This window comes from Equus przewalskii, chromosome 4, assembly GCF_037783145.1.
Source record: "Equus przewalskii isolate Varuska chromosome 4, EquPr2, whole genome shotgun sequence".
NCBI classification, from domain to species: domain Eukaryota; kingdom Metazoa; phylum Chordata; class Mammalia; order Perissodactyla; family Equidae; genus Equus; species Equus przewalskii.
Genome location: NC_091834.1, coordinates 66,875,788 through 66,893,285, shown reverse-complemented (window position 1 = coordinate 66,893,285; position 17,498 = coordinate 66,875,788). Strand labels below are relative to the sequence as shown.

The 17,498-nt window shown below is 38.4% G+C and overlaps 1 protein-coding gene across 19 annotated transcripts in view; it reads left to right on the top strand.

Moving 5' to 3' along the window:
• Nucleotides 1-17,498, top strand: part of ELMO1 (engulfment and cell motility 1) — a 523,658-nt gene that overhangs the window by 57,480 nt on the left and 448,680 nt on the right. For 5 of the 19 annotated variants that reach the window (XM_070616278.1, XM_070616271.1, XM_070616276.1 and 2 more), the window contains exon 2: nt 1,043-1,109. The exons of the other annotated variants lie outside the window; for them this stretch is intronic. The gene's annotated coding sequence lies outside the window, so the exon portion shown is untranslated. The remainder of the gene's footprint in view (nt 1-1,042; nt 1,110-17,498) is intronic. 19 annotated transcript variants of the gene reach the window in all.

The window sequence follows — 17,498 nt, the reverse complement described above, 5'->3', positions numbered from 1 at the left end:
CATGTTTGTTTGTTTTTAGTACGTATGACCAAAATAGGTATTCACATTCAATGGATTGTCTAAGCAACACATTCTATACACAGCACAAGTAAAATATAGAAGTCAACAAAACCTATAGATTTCAAAATTTACCTAAAACTAACATCATTTTTTTCTTTTTTATAAAACCAACATCATTTTAAACATTGCCTAAAATAATTTTCAATTAGACACTTTTCCTGTAACGTGTTATAAGATAAAGAGGAAAAGTGGTAAAACATTGTACTCAGTAATGAAAGGAAGAAAACAGGTGGAAAATAAAGAAGAACTCCCAAATAAAATCTCTTAAAATATAACAAAAAATGCAGGCAGTAGAAATTATAAGCAGACTCATTTGTAAAGTATTTTGAATTTTTGTGTTATGTGCCCTGTAATGTAAATTACAAGTAGAAATTTATGAACTCACCAGGCAGACACAATCTTAACCAAGTGCTCAAAGCTGACACCCCCATTAATGGGACAAAGCAACTGCGTGTGCTTTCTGATATGAGGTGTAAATTCACTGCTGTCATATTTCTGCCCTAAATCCATAAGAAGAATCTTATTACAAGGAGACATTAGATAGACCCAAATACAGGAACATTCTACAAAATAACTTTGTAGATTTTTCTTGTACTCTTGAAAAGTGTCAAGGTCACAAAAAACAAAGAAAGGCAGAAGAACTGTCCCAGATTGAAAGAGACCAAAGAAACAGGCAACTCAATGCCGTAAGTGACCCTGGAGTGGCTCCTGGACCAGGGAAACAAATTCTGTGTTCTTTTACTATAAAGGAAATAATTGAGACAAGTAGTGAAATTTGAATAGGGACTGTAGATTACATAGTAGTGTCGTATCAATTTTAATTTCCTGATTTTGATAGTTGTGCTGTTATTCTGTAGGTGAGTGTTCTTGATCTTCAGAAATACGCATTGAAGTATTTGGGGTAAAAGGGCATCACGTCTGCAACTTACTCATAGACGGTTATAGGGGAGGAAAAACAATTCTTTTTCCTGTCTGCTCCTAGGTCCTCCAGAAGTGACAAGACAAAGGAAAAGAATTTTAGGCTTCCAAAGGTGGCAAACTGTGGGAAGGTAAATATACGGAGGAACTAATGGAAGATAAGGGTTAATGTGGTAACATTTGTGCATGCAGATCCATCTCAGCGCCATGTTGTGTTAGGTGGTTAGGTTGTTATGCTCTTCCTGGGTTGGAGAGTGGGGGACACCTTTGTAAGGGAAATTCATGTTCTGTTTTCAGGCAGAGTGGCAGAGGGCAGAAAGCTCATCCTGTGTTTACTTTTTTAAAAGTTGCCTTCAGCTCAAAATAATCCTTATGCCAGAGTGGCATATTTTGAGGTGGCATATTCTGAACTCCTCTCAGTTCACAAAAAAATCATAACACAAGGAGAAGAGATAAACCTACTGTGATAAAATGTTAGTATGTGGGGAACCTGGGCGAAGGGTATATTTCTATTCATCTTGGAATTTTTACGTGTCTGAAATTATTTCAAATTATGAGTTGTAAATTAAGTTTAGGAGATAACATTTTACTTTCTTCAAAATTTCAGAAATGCCCCTCAGGCCCAAGCTAGTGGTTCCTAAATAGTAGGAAGAAGACTTTTCTTTTTTTAATAAAAAGCAAATGTTTCTGAGATTGCCTTAAATTTACATCAACTAGCTAAAAATATTTCAGACGTTGTCTTGTAGCCCTAGAGCAGTGTGAGTCTTGACTGCCAAAAGAGCCAGTTAGAATAACGTGGACTGGTAGGAAGTATTTCCTTATGTTGAATTCTTATATAATCTTTTAAATTCTTAACTAGAAATCTAATGTGTAATTGAAAATATTTTATTCATACTGTTTATAAACTTGCAGATTGCTCCCAACCCTTGTTACTGAATGTGTTTTAAAAAAGGAAATAAAAATATACTAAGAAGTGAGAAATTCACCATAAAGGGGATTTCCTGAATAGTGAGAGTAGTCAAGTACTGGAAACTTCTTGAAGTTTCTCTCCTTCATTGTGGGCTAGAAAGAGGCACGAATACTGGATCTCTCATGTTCTACATGTAAATTTACCTGGGCATTAGTTTGTCGATGGTTCAAGCTTTGACTCTTAAAAATACTTACATTCTCATAAGTTTACATTTTTGTTAATCTTAGGGCCTACATCCTATTGTGAAATCACCCTTTGTTATTGTATGTAACTTGGGACTCCCTTTTGACTTGTCGCTTAAGAAGTAGCAGCTAGTTCCTGCAGTTTAACTCTTCAGTAGTGCAAAGCTGTAAATTACTGCCTACTTTTACAGATTTATGTCCACTCCATGAAGAAGAGTTTTGCCTCTCTCACTCTGCACTTTCTACTGGAACTTTGATAAGCTAGCTATCTAGGGTGTTAATAATTATGACCAATCAACCTAGAGTAATAGTACCCTGTTTTAGAACAAGTAGTTCCATTCTTGGTAATACTGATATAATGAATGGACATAGGCTGTGAAGTTGGACATTATCTGGGGTCAGTCCTCGTCTACAGCGTCTGTATTACCTTAGACAAGCTATAGTCGATCCTCATTATCCGTGGATTCCATATTTGTGAATTCACCTACTCACAAGTATTTATTTGTAACCCCAAATCAATGCTTAATGGTGCTTTTACAGTCATTCGTGGGCATGCCCAGAGTGGTGAAAATTTTGAGTCGCCCAGTGAGCATGTTCCCAGCTGAGGTTGAACAAGGCAACACTCTGCCTGCTTGTTTCAGCTCTCATCCTGTAAACAAATGTCCTTTTCACAGTCTATTCAGTGTCATGTTTTCCGTATTTTTGTGCTTTTTGTTTGTGATTTCACTGTTTAAAATTAGCTCCAAGCATGTGTTCAAGTGCTGTCTAGTGTTCCTAAGTGCAAGAAGGCTGTGTTATGCCTTAAAGAGAAAATATGTGCATTAGATAAGCTTTGTACAGGCATGAGTTGTAGTGCTGTTGCTGTGAGTTCAATGTTAATGAATCCACAATATAAATTAAATAAGGTGTCTTTAAACAGAAACACACATAAAACAAGGTTCTGTATTGATAATCTGACAAAAATGTTGTGGCCAGTGGTTCTCGGGAACCTAAGCCTGTATTTTCTCTAGGGAGCAATAGTTTCGCATTTGCTAATTCAGCATTCATGGTGACTTTATAGAGCATAACTACTATGAATACGGAGAATTGGCTCCTTATTTGATGTCTCTGAATCTCAGCTTTCTTATGGGTTGAGTGACTATATTACTCATCATACAGCTCAGAATGAAAGTGAGAATTTATCAATCATTATGGTAGTTCAGCAGGTATAAATAAGAACTGCATTGAGAAAATTAGGTCAGATACTCATGATTTCATAGGTAGTTTGGAAATTAAAAGGCCTAAGTTCAGTAGCATTCAGCAAATATTTATTGACTGTCTCCTATGGGTCTGGGAGCTGTACTGGGCAATGCTTGTCAGTGGTAAACAAAACTACCACATCTCCTGCCTTCATGGAGTTTACTTTCTATTGGAAGAGTGGATATGAATGAATAAGCACACAAATAAAAATATTGTCACATATTTTGACCAGTTCTAAGAAGGAAAAGAATAGGCTATTATAGAGAGAATAAGTGTCTAATTTTGAAGTTGGCTGGTGAGGCAGGGAAAATGTCTCTGAAAAGGTGATATTTAAACCAAGATCATAAGATGATGAGTTTACCACCAGAAGAGCTTTCCTGATAGAGAGTGAGGTAGGATGGAGCCTCACCCTTTCTGGGAAGAACTTAGTGACTGAAACGTAATAAACAAGTAGAGAATGATGCAAGATGACGTTAAGTATTCTGGGAGCAAGGGGAATCCATTGAGGGATTCTAAGTAGGGAAGTGATAAGATATTTTAAAAGTGCTCTGTAGTGTATGGTATTGGGAGTGGAGGGAGGAGCAAGTGAATGCAGGGGACTAGTGAGGAGGTTACTGCAGACGTCCCAACAGAAGTGATGGTGGGTGGAGGTGGAAGAAGACTGTTTGAGAGAGAGACTTAGGAGATTAGATCTGCTGGTCTTGACAATGAATGCAGATGTACAAGATGAGAAAAAAAGAGTTAGGAATGATTCTCAGATTGCTTGAACAGAGGTTCCATTTTCTCAAAGAGGAAATGTTAAAGGAGAAACATTGTGGGGAGCAGAGTCAAGAATTCAGCAACTTAGATTTAAGTGTATTTACAGAGAAGACCATCTGTAAATGTTAGTTTCTTTTCCCCTTTTTATCCTGGCCATAGCAATTTTTAAAATGATGTTTGTTCTTTCTTTCTCACTCTTTCTCTCCATGGACTTGTGTGCATTCATGTCTAGATTTGGTCAGTATTCTTTCATTTTTCATATCAATTTCCCGAAAATTCTTTTATACATATTAGTCAAAAGTCAATGAACACCTCATCTCCTCAGTTCTGCCACTATCTGCAAACTTTAGCAGTTTAGATGTTCCAGGTTTCAGATCTGCTTCAGGATGCCAGGAAGAGAGAGAACCGGGGGCCTGATCTGGTCCAGATCCTTGCACAGGCCACAGAGCGCCCCACCATTGGCCTTCCATGCAGTTCTTCAGTGTACATGCCCAAGTTCAGCTGTGGCTTCTGTGCAGACTCCCTGTGCCTGCATGATAGGGATTGTGGAAGAACGCTCCAGATCCTGTTTTTGAACTTGGGTTATACCTCTGACTTCTCCTTCTGTCTTTGGGACCTGTTGGGAGGGAAAGTTTTCCTCTACCTACTTAGGTTCAAAAGGTCTGGGTCCTGCCATTGGACAGACAATAGACCAATTAAAGAGGAAAGAGAAGGTTTATTTACATGTGCTTTAAGAGTACTCAGCAATGGGTAACTTGCTGAATAGCCAGAGGTAAGGGTTTAGACATCAACTTAATAAAAAGGAGGAGTAGATTGAGCTGCAATGGGATGGTGTGGAAAGTTCTGTTGGGATTTTGATGCTAATGGTCATCTGAATTCACACTTTCTGGTGCTAAGGGTCAGTCTTCTGCCTCAAGGGAGGTCAATGGCAGCTATATTATCTGGAGCCTTTGCTTAAGTTAAGACAATTTTCTTTCTGTAGCTGTTGAGGGCTCTGATGTTTTCAGTTTAAAGTACTTTTAATACCGCTTTGTTGGTCTGTTAATTAATCCCTTTAGTCTCTAGGTTTCCTTTTCTGTCAGGACAATCCCAACCCATCAGAGAGTCTAATTAAATTGAATGTCAAAAGGCAGCAGTTCTTGGTCCCTTTTTTCCTGGCAGCTCCTCTATCTTTATGCAAATTTACCCACCTTCTCCCCAGTGACCTGCTCTGCCTACCAAAGAGTATTGGGAGGGGTAAGCCTTCTCAGGTCGCAAAAGGTCACTGCCCCTCCCCCTGCTCAGTGCTATTAGTTCACCTCTCATTTACATAACTGTATGAGGCCACTGTGTTGACTCATCCCTGAACTAAGAGCTGCCTCTAGTGACTTAACTTTGTCCCCCAAAGACAGACACTTGGCCTGGCAGCTTCCCTGTCTTGAAACTTGTAAGACCTGCCATGTTCTGTGGATACAGAGATTTTTAACTAACAGATAATTAAGGGATGCTGTGAATTACAGGTTGACAGATTTCTTGCAACTTTTTGATCTTGGATAAATGAAAATGTTTAAAAAAACAGTGGCCGTTAGGTCAGGGCTTTGATCAAAAGTAGAATCCTAAACCTTGCTAACTGAGTTGGTTCAGCCCTTCCCTCTCGGGCTGCATGAATCAGTGCGTTTTGGTTAGAAAAATTTTGATTTCTGTTTAATGGTTCACAAAAACAAGAAGTTTTCCCTTCTTTTTCAGTTACCAAGTTTTTAGCAAGGAAACGGTAACCTGTTAAGATGTGATTATGTGTGTTTTGACTACTGCTTTGCTTCCAAGGAGAGGAAATATTAGAGGAATCAGGGAAGTAGGAACAAAGAACTAAAAATTACTATGCGGAAGTTCTAGAATTTTTTTTTAACAATTAACTAGTGTTCTTTTTATTTGGCAAGTGGGTAATGATGCCTTGGATATAGTACACTGAGCTTTTTGCAAGACTTCCAATAATTTATTAATAAGTTCTTGGACAACATGGAGAAATGGGAGCTGGATGCTGATACCGTTAGACACGAGTGGTTGCATAACAATAGCAAAGCTTCAGCACCCACCTCCTCCTCTTTCCTTCCTGGGACTCTGGAGTGTCCAAGGCCCTGGCCTTCAGCCAGGACTCACTAGTATACTGGTCCATCATGGCCAGCCTCCTTTCTGATTGGTCATTTGCACCCTGTGCTCATGTTAAATATTTTATATGTGATCTCAGAGTATAATAAACTACAGCTCTTGGGAAAAGCAGGCTGAAGCTGGGCCAGGGAAGTTCGTGCATGGTGCCTGCACCCTATGTATAATTAAAATGAAAAACAACCATAAAATAAGTGTCAGGAAATCCAAAGCAGTGCACATTTTCCCATGATGATGACTTTAGTATGTTTTTAGAAATATTAAGTAACAAATTATGTGTTATTTTCTCATTGATGGGATGTGCCTGCTTTGCTAGTGCCTTAAACATGAGCCTTCGTCAGCTCAGGGTGGGCCTCTGAAGGCAGCAGGGAAAGGAGAGAACTGGGAATTACGGATTGATTCTATGTACGTTTTGAGCTTCTATCGGTAGTTGTGTTGGCTTAAAGCAAGTAAAAATTGTTTGCAAAGCCATTAAGCGTTTATGATAACGTGTTGAGTAGTTTAAAAGTAAAGCACTGCTTGAATTAAAATAGCACCACAAACAAATAAGCCTTAGACATTTTATAATGGAAAGATGAAGCAAAATGCTCAACAGAGAGATTTACCGCAAAAGTCTAAATTTATGAAACACTACTTTTGCATGTTGGCTTAGTTAGATTATTTGCTTTTGGCTGTAGGGTAACTAAGTGTGCCTTTCCCAGAACCGACCTCGCCTAGAGCCATCTTCAGTCTTACATCTGATTCTCCTGCTGTAACGTGAAATGCTGACTTGTGATGAAGAAGATGTGGGGGGATTTCAGGTGATGCTCTTTCGCGTGACCTTTCCCTGTAGGTGTCACAGCACACTGTGACTATTTCTCAGCAGTGGGGGTCAGGTCAGAAGAGTAGGGGGATTTTCTCTTCACAAGCCTCAGGTTACAGGGCTGTTCTGGTTTCACTTGCCATCATTAAGAGCCTGTCTGACTGGGGAGATGTCTCATGATAATCACTCCCTTCTGCTCCATGCCAGGTTGAAAAGAAAGATAATTATGAAAAAAAAGAGTGCTGGAGAGAAGCACCAGCTGCCAGATCCCTTAATGAGTGAAGGATTTATCTGGAAACACAGCTGAAAATACCCATTAAATGTGTAAACTAGACTGAAGGGATTGGCAGAAAGTAGAGCGACAATTATTTATTGAATTATTGCATATTTATTAGTTTGAAGTATACTTGCATATGTTTCAGTTAGCCCTGGGGAGGAGAGGGAAGTTTATTGGTACAGTTCAGTATTATAAACAGTGTTAATTATGAAATTGCTGTAACTTTAGAAATGAGATGTGTAGGTTAGGGGTGGAAAAGAAGAGATATCTATGGAAAATTCTATTTGGGGGCCTACCTGGCTTCGTGACCTTAGGAAATAAAAATAATGATTATTTATGGAGCATTTGTTATATGCCAGGGTCTCATGGAAGCACGTGGCATCGTTTAATCATCACAACAACCCTGTAAGGTGCAGTATCATCTCCATTCTACAGATGAGAAACTGAGGCCTGGCGAGTTTAAGGGGTTTGCCAAGAGTCACCCAGCTAGTTCATGATAGAGCCAGGATTCCAATGCAGGCCCTCTGACCTCAGAGGTTATGATCTTAATCATGTGAAGATAGGTTTATCGCTTCAGTCATTTAACTTTTCCGGTTAGTTTCGCTATTTTTAAAATGCAAGGACAAGACTAGATTATTTATAATAAGTCAGACAGTTTTGGAACTAGAAAGCTCGTTGCTTTTTTAAAAACAACTGGAAGTGAGCACAGCCAGTGTTCATCCTATAGTCACTGCAAACATCTAGAGAATGACTAAATGGGAATTATTAGCAAGTATTTGTAGCAATTGAAGTCATTTCAGGGTTTTACTTTTGACAGTTATTTTTACTAGTTTTAATAACAGGGGCATGGAAAGAAGGTCTTTCTGAGGCTACATGTCAGTTGCTTTCTCATTTCTCTCTGTGTGAACCCCCACCCCCACCTCATCGTCCCCTGGAGTCGCTAAATAATCTCATGAGAAGCCATCCACCCTTCAAGGGAGTGATGAATACACGTGGGGGTACGTGAGAGAGAATTTCAGGCAAAGAACAAGAAACACGCCATGGATTAAGAAAACCAGAAAGAGACTGCAGTTATTCTGTGCTCTTCAAATCTGGTGGTTATTAAACTCTTCAATAGTAGAAAATATTTTCTTTCCCTCTTTAGGAAAGAAAAGATTCATTCTTTAGCAGATCATATATCCTTTCTTAAGATATAGTTAATTTAAATATATTCAACAAGGTTTAAAGGGACTTCCGTTGTTTATTAATATAGGAACTCCCCATTCTTTCATTATTGTGCTAAAATGTGGTGTTTCACATAACTGAATTTTCTAGGCAAATAAAACCAAAGCAACATTTTTATTTTAATAAATTATGATGGAATTTTACAATTTTATTAAGTATACCATATAGGCAAAAGAGGGTATATTATATATATGCACTGTTTGATGAAGAATAATAAAATTAATACCTATGAACCCAACAGCCAGCGTAAGAAATTTGCACATTACTGGTACCTTTGAAGCCCTGATCCCGTTCCCCTCCACACTGTAAACTTCGTCCTGAATATTTTATTAATGATTTCTTTGTTTTTTATTTTTACAGTTACATAAATATAAACAATATATTTTGGAACTTTATAAAAATGGAATCCTTCTGGATGAACTTTTCTGTGACTTGTTCAACATTAATATTATGTTTCTGAAATTCACCCTTGTTGATGCATGTGGCCGTATGTATTTGTTTGCACTCTTTATAGTGTATTCCGTTTTATGACTATACCACAGTTTGTTTTTCTTGGGCTAGACATTTATTTGAGTTGTTTCCAGTTTCTTTCTGCTAAGATGATGCTATGAATATTTTTGTACACCTCTCCTAGAGCAGGTGAACAAGAGTTTCTCCAGGATGTATACCCAGGAGAGGAGGAGCCATATTGTAGGGTGTACACACCTACAGCTTTACTAGGTAATGCCAACGTTTTCCTAAAGTAGTTGTGCCAATTTAAATTCTCCCCAGGAGTACATGAAAATTTCTATTGCTCCACACACTTGCCAACACTTGGAGTTCTCACGTTGTATAGATTTTGTAATCTCATGGGTGTAAATGGTGTCACATTGGGGTTTCTTTGCAATTCCCTAATTACTAATGAGGTTGACCGTCTTTTCATAGGTTTACTGACTTTCATGTTTTTTCTTTCATGAAATGCCTAGATATGTCTTTTGGCTTGCTTATCCTTTTCATATTGATTCACTGGAGTTCTTTATCTATTCTATGTAATAAGTCTTTGTTCATTTTAAATGTTACAAATGCCTTCTCAATAAGTGGCTTATATTTTTTATATTATATTTTTTCTTATGATACCTTTTTTGAAGAAGAAGATTAGCCCTGAGCTACCATCTGCTGCCAATCCTCCTCTTTTTGCTGAGGAAGATGGGCCCCCATCTTCCTCTACTTTATATGTGGGATGCCTGCCACAGCATGTCTTGACAAGTGATGTGTAGGTCCACACCTGGGATCCGAACCGGCGAACCCCAGGCTGTTGAAGTGGAACGTGTGAACTTAACTGCTGCACCACGGGGCTGGCCCCTTCTTATGGTACCTCTTGATAAGTAGCTCTTAATTGTATTCAGATGAATTGACCAGTCACTTTCTTTATGTTTTGAGCTATTTATATCCTGCTTAAGAAATCCATCTCACACTATGGTAATTAAGCTACTCTTGTATGTATATTTTTCCTAAGATTTCCTTTTCTGTTATTTAAAGACTTAATCTCTAGAATTGTTTCCTTTAGTGTAGATTGTGATGAAGGAGTTGAATTTAATTTTTCCATACATCATCCAATTGCCATTTATTAAATAGTTCATTTTGCCCCACACTGGTTTTCAGTGTCAGCTTTAGTGTATGTCAAGTTTCCATCTGTGTGTAGGTTCTTATCCAGCCTCTATATTTGTTACATATCCTTGTTGATATCTTTACAATATTGATTCTTCTTGTTCATAAACTTTATATATCTATTTCCATTTATTTTGGTATTTAATATTTTTCAATAAATTTTATTACTTTACACAGAAAGATCTTGTAAAATTTCACTTGATATATTCCTAAGTATCTTATTCTTTTATTACTATAAATTGTATATTTAAAAGTTTGCTCTTTCTAATGCTTTGTTGCTGGTGTACAGAAATGCAAGTCACTTCTTTATACTGATCTTATATTCAGAAACCTTGACAAGCTGTCTCATTATCACGAATAAACTTTCTGGTAGACAATCACGTCATCTGAATGATGACAAACTTACTTTCTCTCTCGTCCATCCTTATAATGTTTATTTGTCTTTCTTGTCTTATTGTGTAGGCTGGGAACTCCAGCACAATATTTAATAGAGGTGTGCTATTTGAATTCCTTGCCTTCTTTTCATTTTTAAAGGAAAAGCTTGATGGTTTCATAACTGAGCATGATGGTTGCTGTAGACTTTTTGTAGACATCTTTTAGGAAGAAAGTTCCCCTCTATTCCTAATTTGCTTACTTTGCTAAAAGGCTTTTAGAAATTGTGATTAGTCACTGTTGGTGATTCTGATGTCCTATAGGTAAGGACAGAAAGGAGTGAAATTTATTATCAATGATTGATGATGATGTCTGCAGTGGAGATTAATGGAGAAGGGAAGATAGGTAGAGTAGCATATGCTTGCTATATGGTTATTTCTGCATGTTTTATATGCTATAAAATAATTTCATGTAAGTTATCTCATTTTGGTTATTATTTCTAGGTTTTTTTTTTTAAATCAGAGCATTCTGATTCCATGACTCTGACTAGAGCCTGGGTCTAATGCCCGCTAGTTTTTCCTGCTACACTCTGGTGATATTTAATTTGCACCATGCTTAAGTAACCACTTCTTTCTTCCATAGTCTTCCTCAATCTCTCCAGGTCACATATCTATTGAGTTGAATCTGTAACCTGTTATTTTTCACTGTACTTCTGAGGAATTTTCTAAAGTGTCTGAAAAATAAATAGCTTCCTAAAATCTGATCTGTTTATTCATTTATTCACTTACTCTTTCACTAAATATTCATTGAAAACATGCTACATGACTAGAGATATAACAGTGAAGAAGACAGCCTCCCTGCCCTCATAGAGTTTATACTCTAGGGTAAACTTAGGACAATAAACAAATAGCTGAGTGTGTAATATGCTGCAAGCTAGTGATAAGTGATGAGGGAGAAGGAGAGGATGACTGGGAATGTGTGTGTGTGTTGGAGTGTGTGTGCCAATTTTACTGGCATTAGGTTACGTAGAGAAGTCTTCTCTGAGGAGATGACGTTTAGGCTAAGTCCTGAATATGATGAACAAGCCAGCCATGGGAAGTTCCCACTTCCCATAGTGGGTGGAAAGTGTGGTATGTCTGAGGAACTTCAAGAAGTCCTGCGTGGCCAGAAAAGAGTAATCTTTAGTAGGTTATACAATGAATATTGACTGTTTTACATTTTTATACTCATGAAGCTTAACATCATTGCACATATTTAATATTATGACAACACAGGAAGGAGAATGGTGCTTGTGGTGATAGTTTACTATGTCTCTATCTGCCTAGGAAAAGATAAGTGGTAAGTTGGAATAATTATGAGTAATTGAGAGACAAGAGTTTACTATTGAGGAAAAGAAGATTTTTCAGATTGCCTGCATTGATTAACTCATTGGTTAGTTCTTCAGCTCTCCACTTTACCTCGGAAGCCACATTTTCTCCTGTGTCTTCGTGCTGGGTTTGAGCTTTTGTGATTGCTGAGATCAAAGTTTGGTCATAAGAAATAATGACTGAGATGAGTAGATCGTGTTTGAGAATTGGCACTTCGGCGGTTCCGCAGTAGATGACAGTCTCCTCTTCTGCTTTTTCTAATGAGGAGAGCTTCTTCAGGGACGAGTATTGAGCAGATCTCCTGCTGCCCTTTATATCCTGTAGCTGCTTTGGTGTTGGCCAACACTAACCAGAGGGAGCTTGGCTACAGTCTCTTTTCTGTTGAGCTCTGAAGCTCCTGGCTTCACTCTTTGTCTCTCCACACTTCCACATGATCTCCTGCAGCAAGCTTGAGAGTTGATCAGTGTTCACTGAAGCAACGTATTTTAATTTCAGATGCCCATTTGAAAGACTCTTTACCCTGTAAAGTTTCAGAGCCTTTGATGACTGTAAGAATTTAGAACCACATTATAGATTTTAAAATACAAAGCGGAAATGTGGCCTGATGTTAGAAGTTATTTCAGTAGAAGTGGATATGTTTTCCAATTAATGGGAGTAGACAGGAAAACTACTATTGCTTTCCCATTCCATGCAGGCTCAGATGTAAACCTGAGGGAGTGAAGAGCTTTTTATTTGATAAAAGCTAAAAACTCACCCGCGTTTCTTACTTTTCAAGTTGTGACAGTCATTCGCAACTGTCAAACATGAAGATGTTTTGTACACCACCCAGAAATAATCCTGAACAAGTTCCAAGTGCTAGACATATGAGTTTATAATAACATTCTGAGCTTTGTTAAGAAGATGCTTCTGACCCATTTTCAATAGGATTCACTTTTTGAGGTTTTTTTCTATCAAGGGTGACACAGAAGGAAATAGCTTGAGCTCTCTTGCACCTGAAAAACAAGATGTGCCCACAAAAGCACTTTAGTTTGCTCCTCCTTCTCAAGCAAAATTTGCCAGATTTTCAGATGGTGAAATGGGAGGAAGAAGAAATTTGGTTTGACTTCAAATTTTTCTGATCTTAATTACAAAAAGTAAGAATTCCAGAAAAAAATACCAAAGCAGAAATAAAGACTAGAATTAGAGCACTAAAGCATGCCCTATAGAACTCATGCATTATTTTTCTATACACTAGAGATTTTTAAAACAAATAAATATGAAAAGAAATCTTTTTCTCCAATTAGATTAACATTTAGGTGAAAGCGAAAATGGGCAAGTGTGAGTAAAACTCTTCAGGAGATCCCTAATTTAAATGTAGGTATGTTTCAACGTTCTATATTGTTGTTTGAAGCTTGGAACACTTTTAGTCATAGATTTAATATTATATTTGGCAGAATCAATGTTAGACACACAGCCAGATGAGGGTCCCCTGAGTATCTCTGAAATCTCACTTTATATCAATAAAGATAGAGATAAAAACTGCTTGGAGATTTGATTTTAAGGAAAAAATGCATTGAGGGTTCCAGTTTAGCAAACTGGGAGGATATCATCCTTTGCCACTTTAGTGGCCCAGAGGTGGAGATGTGTGGGGGTATTCTCTGACCTTCTGTGGGGAGGGCACTTCTTTATATCAGAGACCTACAGCCTACAGCAGGGTTTAGTTAGAACTGAATTGAGTGAGGGATTCTTGAGGAATTGGGATTAGTTCAGTACAGAAGCATGGATGGGAGGGGATGGTGATGTTCATGAAGTCCTCAGTCCTTCTAAGGCATAATTTTACAGAGATCCCTTCTCTAGCCTCTTTGGTTTCCTAGTCACTCTGTTTCTCTTTTTTCCCCAATTCCCCAAGCACTGGACATGACTTCCTTCTCTTACTACTTCTACCAGTGGTTAGATCCTATGGGATCATAAGTTCTGAGTATGTAATCTTATCATTTCTTGAGATTTTTTCAAGAGTTATTTTTTCCCTTCAGGTAAGAAAGGAAAGGTAAGAAGTGGAAGGAGTGGTTGATGTGTTTTAGAGTGACTTCGACACACTAGGGCTTAGGGCAGAAAGGAAAAATGGAGAGGAGAGGAGACTAAGTTCTGTGGTAGGAGCTTGGCATGCTTGAGCAACTGAAGGCCAGAGCTACTGCAATGGGGTTGGGGTAGAGGGAATAAGGGAGAGGGAGAGAGAGAGAATATGACTGCGGGCCAGACAGGTGGGCACTGGTTGAATTATGCAGACCTTTTTGGGCCATGCTGAAGACTTTGGATTTAAGTCTGAGTACAGTGGGGAGCCAGTGAAGGGATTTAAACAGAGGAGCCATTTGAATATTTTTGTGGTTTCCACTTTGGTGGCTGTGTAGAAAAGAGATTGGAGGCTTGTTACAAGGGTCTAGTTGAGAAGTTTTGTTTGGCCTAGGGAACGTCAGTGAAGTTGGAGAAAATGGAATGGATTTGAGAGAGTGTAGTTGGATTGGTGGTGGATTAGAAGCGGAAGGTTAGGGAGAAGGAGTGTCAAGAAGGACACTTGGGTTTTGTCATGAGTACCTGAGGTCCTCGTGTTAGGAGAGGCTAGGTTATGCTGTGGTAACAGCCTCAAAATCTCAGGTCGATATCACAAAGTTTTCAGTTGTGCAAAGAGGGCTACAGGTCTTCCAAACTCAGTGATCCAGACTGCATACCATTTCAACACAGGTGCCACCAAATTTGCTGTGGCAAGGGAGGAAAGAATGTGGGGGTTCATGCACTGACTCTACAGGGCTTCTGTCACTTCTACTCACATGTCATTGCCACAGTGAGTCTGTGGGCTTTTATTTCAAACGTCTCGAAGTATAATCCTCTAGTGTGCCCAGAAGAAGAGGAGAAATAGAAAAGGTGGTGTAAAGATCTACCACAAACCCGTGTTTTCATGTGGAGAACTCTGAAGGAAGAACAGATTCTGGAGGAAAGAATTTAGTTTCAGATATGCTGTTTGAGATGCTTGTGAGATAATTAAGTAGCTATAGGAAGTAGGAAGTTGGGTGTTTGAGGGAGGAAGGAAGGAAGGAAGAGAGGAAGGAAGGAAGGAAGAGAGGAAGAAAGGGAGTGAGGAAGGAAGAAAGGAAAGATGGAGGGAGAGAGACAGGGAGGGAGGAAGATTTGGGTTTTAGATATACGTTTAAAGTATATCCACAGGACTGTATGAGATTGCCTAGAGACAGTGTCTAAGGAAAGACTAGGATGCAGAAATGAGCCCTTTATTAGTTAGATTAGGCTAAACTACACTGTGAGTCCGCTGTGGGTTAGTGTGAGGGTCCACCATTTTATAGCTGCACCATCTGGGCAGAAGCTCGGTCTGAACAAAAAGTTTGATGTCCCATTTCCAGCACCTGGAAGAATACTTGGCAAGAGGTAGTACCTGGTCATACCTAGCAGGAGGTAGTAAATGATAAATTATATATATATGTATGTGTATATACATATCTGTACATATTTATGTGGCCTTTTGGTCTGCTTGTTGAGGTACAACAAAATTAATCACTTTCGTTCAGTGAGTATTGACCAATGTACACAGTCATATAACCATCACGACAATTGAGATACAGACGTTTCATTGCTCCAAAAAGTTCCCTTGTGCCTCTGTGCAGTCAAACCCCACCCCACGGTCCCCTGGCAACCTCTGATATGCTTTCTGTCAATATAATTTTGCCTTTTCTAGAATTTCATATAAATGGAATCATATGGTATGTGGTCTTTTATATCTGCTTCTTTTATTTAGCACAGGGATTGGCAGACTTTTTCTGCAAAGATTCTGATAGTAAATATTTTAGGCTTACAGTCTATAGGGTCTTTGTTGGAGGGACTCAGCTCTGCTGGGTGTAGCATGAAAGCAATCTTCAACGTTAGATAAGTGAACGGGTGTAGCTCTGTTCCAGTCAAACCTGTTTACAAAAATCGGCAGAGGCCTGGATTTGGCCCGCAGGCTGAAGTGTGCTGACCCCTGACTTAGCGTAATGCACTTCAGATTCATTTATACTGCTGTGTGTGCCAGTTCATTCTTTTTTATTGCTGAATAGTCTTCCATTGTATGGGTGATATTCCATAATTTGTTTACCCATTCATCAGTTGATGGACATTTGAGTTGTTTCTAGTTTTTGGCTTTTATGAATAAAGCTGCTATGAATATTCACATGCAAGTCGTTGTGTGGACATATGTTTTCATTTCTCTTAGGTAAATACCTAAGAGTGGAATTGCTGGGTCATGTGGGAAATGTGTATTTAATATTATAAGAAACTGCTCAAACTGTTTCTTAAAAGCGTTCTACCAATTAACCAACAATGTATGAGAATTCCAGTTGTTTTGAGTTCTAGTAGTGAGTATCTACTAGAATAAATATTTATTAATATTTGAGCATTAATGGATATAAATGAATCAATGAAAATATGTTGTCAATATTGTCTAGTGTCAAAGATTGTTTTAATGTGATTTTTTTATGACTGCTTATTCTTATAGCTTTACCAAAAGTTATTAAGCCAATTTCCTATTATTAAAGTTTAAGATTGTTTATAAAGTTTTCCTACTACAAACAATGCAGTCACCATATGCCTAGATGGCAATGGGTTCAATATTACACTTACTGATAAGGGTGCAGACTGCAATTACTCTTTACTCTTGGCAGGTACTTGCAACCACATATGCATTTACTAGTTGGTTGATCTGGGGATTGGGTTGAAATCCTCTTGAAATTTGAGGACCCTAATTTGGTCCCACTTTTGAATAGGTATGCCAAGGAAGCCTCAAGCAGATCCTGGATTTTTCTCAAAAAAGTAATTCATGTCTGTTGGTCCCCCAGAGTTTTATGCTTTAGTAAATGGCTAACTTCATTTTTGCCTGGAAAATTTTTAAGTAAATGTTTGAAATGTCTGCCCCAGTTTTTAAAAAAATCTCAGGCAAGATTCATAAACTTTCCCTTTAAGCTGTGTAACTTCCCAGTGAACTCTCTTGTACCTGAGTGAATTGATTTGCTATTTAAGTTCTTTGCCATAATAAGCTCATTAAATGCTAAGGCCCACTACCAAAAAGTCATTATTTCAGTTTTGAGTACTTGTTCTGAGTCTGTACTCTGACAGAGCTAGATGTCAATTAAGATTATTCCTTGTTAGTGGAAATAAAATCATGCCATCTGCTTATAAAAGAAGACTTATGTTCTTTCTCTAGGTGGGTGAGAGAGTGTATTCAACTCACACAAAAGTTGATCCATTCATTAAGTGAAAAGGTAAAAAGATAGAGGTCATGAAGAGAGCCCTGTTTTACCTCACTGGAAGTTAGGATCAGAGCTGTGGGCTATTTTTCCTGCAGAGCTGTGTCTCAGAGGTTGTGTCAAGATGGAGGTTCTGTCACAGCATCAGAAAGTAAGTCTGTGTTGAGCCTGAAAAACTCAGGCCGTATGATTCCTGTCCACGGAATTGAAGTCAGAAACAAGTTCACTGAGTCACTGTCGGTATTAGGTAAGCATGAGGTGGGAAGATGCAGTAG